Source organism: Puma concolor, chromosome B4, assembly GCF_028749965.1.
Source record: "Puma concolor isolate L17-30 chromosome B4, mPumCon1.1.hap2, whole genome shotgun sequence".
In the NCBI taxonomy this organism is placed as follows: Eukaryota; Metazoa; Chordata; class Mammalia; order Carnivora; family Felidae; genus Puma; species Puma concolor.
In genome coordinates, this window is record NC_141673.1 from 60,676,403 (window position 1) to 60,684,084 (window position 7,682).

Below are 7,682 nucleotides of genomic sequence, written 5' to 3' on the forward strand. Positions count from 1 at the left end.
GTATTTTGATATTTTTCCATAATTGTAAGGTTTATAACTCTTTCACAGAAAAATATTTATTTGAGTGCAAGTCAACTATTTTGCTTTCTTTTGAATTGTTTGGCCCTGAGGGTACATGGGAGTAAATTTTTGCTGGTTTGCTGTCTCCTTTATATTGAGTGTTTAACATAGTACCTGACCTAAAGAAACTACCAAATTCATATTTGTGAAGTGAAATCAAGCGATAAATTATTTGAAAGTTTTGTATTGGAAGAAGCAATGACAATCATTACTTAGTCTTTTGCTGAAAATGTAACAAATTTTCTCTTGATATATTCTGGTTTGGAGATATACTTCTGTTTAATTTGTTGTGTTTTGTTTTCTGATTTTCCTAATTTGGAGGTAAAGCTAGGATTTAGATTTTTAAAAACTGTTAGCATGCCTGTTTGTGGAAGGATCTTAAAAGACATTTGTGAGGAAGATGTTACTAGAGCAGGATGAGTGTTTTGAACAAGGTAACTTGACTAGAAAATTTGATAAGTTTATTATATGTGTTTCTTTGGCTTCACATTCTTTTATTTCCTGGAAAATCTCACAGTTCTTTTGACTGGGTTATTGAAGGCTTGTTTGATTTGCCTGTTCCTCAGTGTATAAATAAAAGGGTTCAGAACTGGAGCAATGGAGGTAGCGAACACTGTCACACCCTTGTTAATGGCCACTGATTCCTTCACTGAAGGCTTGATATCTATGAGGATGCAGCTGCCATAGGTGATGGAAACCAGTATCCAGTATTTCTGTGTGTTCATAATAGTGAATTTTGGTCTATTTCCTCAGCATTAAAAGTGCTATTATTCTTTTTCACGTGTTTTTTAAGTTATGTGATTATTCATCCAGTTTAGATATTTTGCCTAAAATTTACATGTGTTTGGATATTATTTATTTTGTATATTGAAGAGTCACAAAGAATTTTGCCTTATATTTTCCCAAGGAATCATTTTTATTATATATTGTAATAATATTATAAAGCTACTTTCTTTTCAAAATAATTTTTAAGAAATTGATATGCAAAACTATCAAATATTTGTTTGAAAAATGAAAATACAAAAGTGGCATGAGAAGGGCTCAATGGAAGGCAGGTTAAAGAAGTGTTGAGGGGCGCCTGGGTGGCGCAGTCGGTTAAGCATCCGACTTCAGCCAGGTCACGATCTCGCGGCCGTGAGTTCCAGCCCCGCGTCGGGCTCTGGGCTGATGGCTCAGAGCCTGGAGCCTATTTCCGATTCTGTGTCTCCCTCTCTCTCTGCCCCTCCCCCGTTCATGCTCTGTCTCTCTCTGTCCCAAAAAATAAATAAACGTTGAAAAAAAAAATTTAAAGAAGTGTTGAGAAAATTAATGTAACTCAAGCATATATTACTAAAAAACACGATTATGGACTTGCAAAATAAAATGTCTGTGGACATTTATTCTTGTTTTTGAGATGTTTTAAAAATATTTCCTTTTACTTCGTTGAGAGCAAGGCAATTCTTTTGATTGAGTCCTTGAAGGCTTTCTTAACCTTGATTGTTTCTCAAGGTATAAATAAATGGGTTTAATGTAGGGGAAAAAGAAGAAATGAGCAGTGAAACTCCTTTATTAATGGTCATTTTTTCTTTTGCTGTAGGATTCATATAGATGAAAATGCATGTGCCATAGGTGATAGATACCACAATCATATGGGAAGAACAGGTCGAAAAGGCCTTTTTCCTTTGTTGAACAGAAGGGAATCTAAAAATTGTCTTGATGATGTAAGCATATGACAGAACTACACAAGTAAGAGTCATATTCAAGGTCAGCACAGCACAGATTATAACTGTCCATTCCACGAACCATGTATCTGAACATGAGATTTTCACTAAGGGAAATGCATCACAGGCAAAATGATCAATCATGTTAGAGTCACAAAATTTTAGATTTAAACCCAGGCTAAGTGGTGGGATTATTACACATAAACCAGCCATTCAACAACAGATGATGAGAATCCTGCAGACCCTCTTGCTCATGATGATCACATAATGCAAGGGTTTGCATATGGCCACATAATGGTCATAGGACATGGTGGCCAGCAGAAAAAACTCTGATACTCCACAGAGGTCAATAAAAAATACTTGGATGATACAAGCTTTATAGGTAATAATGTTGTCACCTGTTGCTATGCTATACAAATACCTGGGAATAATGGCAGATGTGAATGAGATCTCTGAGAAATTTTTTAAGAAAAAGTACATGGGTGTTTTAAGGTGAGGATCCACAAAAGTGAGTATGATGATTGTCAAGTTTCCACTTACACTCAGTGTGTAGGTGAGAAATAGGAAGATAAAAATCAGAACTTGCAGCTCAGGGTCATCTGTCAGTCCCAGCAGAATGAATGTTGTTGTACTGTTTCTCATCACTGGCTTCTGACTTCTCTCCAATCTGGATATGATATTCATAAAAATTTTCTTAAAGATTATAGATTATTTTAACTGTTCTAAAATATATTCAAATTTTTATATTTCTATCTCATGAGATATATCATATTATATAATTATTATAATACATTAATATATACAATATATATTAATATTATATTAATATAATCAATATATAATATATCTAATATAATTATATTAATATATAGTTAACATATATATGTTTATAATATAACAGAAACATGTATTTTATATATATATTTATTTACATTTTATGTCTATCCTGTGCTTAGGATTTTTCCATGTGACTAAGTAGATTACTGAGGGGTGTCATTTTATGAGTAACAAAAATGTCTTTGGCTCTGAAGAATTCTTCCCTGTTCAGAATCTAAGTGACAAAATTTCACCCTCTATTGCATGTCTTTTCTTGGCTCTTTGGGTCTTTTTAAATAAACAATGCTAATATAACGTCGGTTCACTATACAGACACTAGAGCAAAATTTGAGGGCTTTGTTCCAAAAGAAGGTTTTTGGTTTTTGGTGTGTTTTTAGGTTAAGTGTACTTAATTCTTATTAGCAATCTTACACTATGCTGATTGCCCCCCCCCACCACTTCCTGTTACACAGCCTACTTGTTTTTCTGAATATTCACATTATGTGTACTGAATTTGTGTTACCTTTACTACTGACAAAAGTGATGACTGCCTTATATTCCTCCCTCATCTTCCAGTCAATGAATTATTTTATCTTCATTGATGCTACACTAGTAGGGACTCAAATGTTTCTAATATACAATCGATATCCTAAACCTTGAGGTTTTCTGGTGCTGATTAATAGAAAATATTCTCCCCTTGCATATCGAGCTTATTTGTTTTATGAGTAAACTCACTTTATTGTTTAACTTGTTGTGTTCTCTTCTTACTGAGGTTGCGGGAGAATGGTTTGTGACAGAATGTTTGTGACAATTTACCTCATTCACAGTGCTTCTAATACACAGAAAAGTCCCTAACTGAGGAACATGGTTTACTCAAAAGTTAGAATCCTCTTAGGAAATTTAGTCTCTCATTCAACAATTGTCAAATATTTATGTACAGTGGAGTGCAGAAGGAACAGTTATATCTTAACATACTTGCAGCTCACCCACCTTCCTTCCTTCTTTTCTCTGAATCTTTGAGATGATATGTACCACTGTGAAATCTTAGTGGCCCTCAAACTCTGAGCATTATTCAGTTTTCAAAATATATCTGTTTTTCCCCAAGACATTATAACATGTTTTATGACAGAAGTTAATAAACAGATTGACACTGAAGTGTAACTAACCGATTTTGTTTTTTCTCCCTTTCAAATATGTTTAAAATGAGCACAAGATTCTACAAGGAAATACTGTCATTTCAGTCATTATGGTGTTCTTTTTCGGGGGTGGGAAGAATAATGCAAGGGCATTTATATACTTCTCTATATATGAAGACACTTTATTTTAAATTTGAGGTTGAATCTATCCAAAGTTACCCTAAATATTTCTTACATTGTTATATATAATTTGTTTATATATCTTATGCATACAAACCTCCAGGCAATTACATTTATCTACACAGAAGAAATTTATTCTAAAAAATGCCACCTCTTAAATATAACTTAAATACATTAAAAATATAAAAGATATCACTGAAATCCATTTTCTTTCCCAGAAGAAAATATAACCTAGATCCTACAAAGGGAAGTATAGACAAAGAAACAAACTTTATTATACTTAATCTTCTATTAGTAAATCAGAGTTTCTGTTAGCTGTTTAACCGTAGTAATATTAAGACCACAATGTTAAAAGTGATATTTTTATAAAGGTATTTATGTCTTCACGTTCACTGACATGTCTGGGAATGCATAAAAATTCCCTTGCTTACTTTCTCCAACAACTTGGACAGACTTGGTAATGGGCTCAGTGTTGTTATTAGACTCCAAATATTTTCTTACTATTTCCATCACTGAAAAGAAAATAAATTACTTTAAGGGCTAAGGAACTCCCTCCACTGGTGGAGGAGATGAATTATAAGGGCAAAGAGAAACGCTTTTACCATGTCAAATGTGACTTCTCTTTTTAATTTGCAGAAAATTTTACTAAGTGAAAAAAATAAATGGTCCTTGGTGACCTACAGTCAAGAGTGATTAATTTTCTGACTAATGAAATTTGGCAAAAACACAAATAACACTAGCTTCAGTGGGGACTGTCTTTGGAGATAGGAGGATGTTATAGCAGCATTTGACAAAGGTCAGGAGGACAACTGTATCATTTAAATCACACAGTTAATTTGTTTTAAACTTTCACATCTACTAAGGCATTTGGAAGTTTTTTATCCTTTTTTATATGATAAAATCCTTTATTATATAAATGTTTTATTATCATTGGCTAATTTTAATCAGATAAGCAAAAGGAAAAGTTTATACTGTACAATTATGTAAGGCTACCGCTTGCATTATAGATTTTATCCTTCCAGATATTTTTTCCAAATGCCTCAACTGTATTATAAGTATTATTTATTAATGCATAAAGATTTCATCCATATCTTATAACTGTATGCAAAATGTATGCTTTTATGGTTGCACAGCAATACAAAGGTACTTAATGCCATTGATTTTTTCCACTTCAAAAGACTCAAAATGGTAAATTTTATGTTATGTATATTTTACCAAACAAATACACTTTTATATATTTACATATATGAATTTATCACATGATATACATTTGTTTTTTTCTAATTAGTCACTATTAATGTTGACTATATGATTATTTTGGCAGTTTTAAACCAGTGCCTGAATTAAATGTACAGTGTTCTTTATTTTCTATAGTTTTCAATCATTCTATCAAAAGCATTTCATACTTATTGTGATTATGTTGGTACTCTGTTAGGAGTATACATATGTCCAAACTTATCAAATTGTACACTTTAAATGTGTGCAGTTTACTGAATGTCAATTATATCTCAATAATGCTGTTAAAAAATTTTTAAAAACAAATAAAATTGACAGATTTGACTGTATAAAGCCATGAACTAGATGCCAAAAAATCAGCATCACACTTTTAAAGATTTATTATAATCTTAAAATTCATATTTAAGATATTTTAAAAACAAGATACAAATAGGCATAAAAATAATGTCCACTGACACCTAATCATGCTGGCATATGTTTGATATAAATTAATGTTATGGCTCTTATTCTACTAATTCTCTAAAAGTGGAATAATATTTTTATCTAGAAATTTTACTTCTACCAATCATTTCCACACATACAAAAATATTTTAAACATATCAATATTTCTCAAAGTTGCCCTTGTGCCTCTTGTTAAGTCCTTCAGTACTGGTCACAACCTGCCTCTCCGTCCCCTTCCCCTGCTGCTTTTTACAGTCAACCATCTTTCATCTGGCTTATTTTACTCAGCATGATTTTTTGAGATTCATCCACATTATTATTCATTCCTTTTATTTCTGGGTAAAATTCCATCTGTGGATATATCACAATTTGGTTGCTATTCACCTGCTTAAAGATACTCTGTCATATTAGTTTTATTAAGGCACTTACCTAGAAAGCTGCTATGAACATTCATGCACAAACCTCTCTAATGACACACAATTTCATTTCTGTTGGATAAACACCTAAGAATGGAATGGTTGGGTCATATAGAAGGGATATATTTAAATTTTAAGAAACTACCAACACTTTTCTAAAGTAGTCACATGATTTTACAGTCCCACCAGTGGTGTAGGAATATTTTATTGGTGCACTTCTTTGGTATGATCAGTTTTCATACTTGAAACATTCTAGTAGGTCTATTGGATTCCATTGTGATTTTAATTTTTGTACCTAATAGCTAATGATGTTGAATATCTTTTGGTGCATTTAGTTGCCATCTGTGTATCTTCTTTAGTAAAGTATCTTTTTAAATCATTTGCTCATTTTTTTAGTTGGGTTATGATTTTCCTTATTATTGAGTTTTGAGAGTTTTTTTATTTATTCTGGATAAATAATCAGTTATGTGATTCACAAATATTTTCTCCAAGTTTGTGGCTTGTCTTACTCTCTTAATGTCTTTTTTTTTTTTAACCTTTATTTATTTTTGAGACAGAGAGAGACAGAGCATGAATGGGGGAGGGTCAGAGAGAGGGAGACACAGAATCTGAAACAGGCTCCAGGCTCTGAGCTGTCAGCACAGAGCCCGACGCGGGGCTCGAACCCACAGACCGTGAGATCATGACCTGAGCCGAAGTCGGCTGTCCAAACGACTGAAACACCCAGGCGCCCCTCTTAATGTCTTTTTAAGATAGATGGTATTTCATCATTTCTTAAAATGTATCATGCTTTTACTATTTTAATCTAAAAAAATATTTGCCTAAACCAATCATAATGTCTTCTTATGTTATTTTTTCGAAGAGTATTATAGTTTGTTTTACATTTAGGTCTGTGATTCATTTTGAGTTAATTTTTATAAATTTATTTGTAAATAGTACAACAGATGTATCAAAATTTATTTAAAAAACATGGCTATTCTTCCAGTGCCATTTATTGAAAAGATTAACCTTTCTTTAATGAATTGTTTTTGCATTTCTATAAAAAGATCAGTTGACCATAAGTGTAGGGATTTACTTCTGAAGTCCCAGCTCTTTTCCACTGACCTATTTTTCTACCTTTACACCAATATCACCCTGTCTTGATTACTATAGGTTTCTAATAAGCGTTAAATTAAGGTCCTATAAGTTTGTCCTTTTCAGAGTTGAATTGATTATTCAAGGCCTTTTGAATTTCCATATGAATTTTATAATTGCTTGTCAATTTCTGTAAGAAATTCTGCTTGTATTTTAAGATTGAATTAAATCTGTAGATTAATTTCAAAATAGTTTAACTCTTAATAATATTTACTTGTTGATTCATGAAAGTAGCACATGGCTCCACTTACATGGTTCTTTTTAGTCTTCTCAACAAATTCTTTGCTTCCAGTATACAGATCTTGCACGTTTTGTCAGATTTAGGCCTAAATATTTCATATTTTTGATGCCACTTTTTAGTGTTTAGTTTCTGATTGTTGTTAGTACATAAACATATATTTTTTTTTTCTTTTTTTTTTTTTTTCAACGTTTATTTATTTTTGGGACAGAGAGAGACAGAGCATGAACGGGGGAGGGGCAGAGAGAGAGAGGGAGACACAGAATCGGAAACAGGCTCCAGGCTCTGAGCCATCAGCCCAGAGCCCGACGCGGGGCTCGAACTC

General features: G+C 32.5%; 1 pseudogene; it reads right to left on the reverse strand.

Annotated features, from left to right (window-relative positions):
* Positions 1-554: 554 nt before the first annotated feature.
* LOC112863646 (olfactory receptor 6C2-like) lies at positions 555-2,402 on the reverse strand (annotated as a pseudogene).
* Between the last annotated feature and the right edge of the window lie 5,280 nt (positions 2,403-7,682).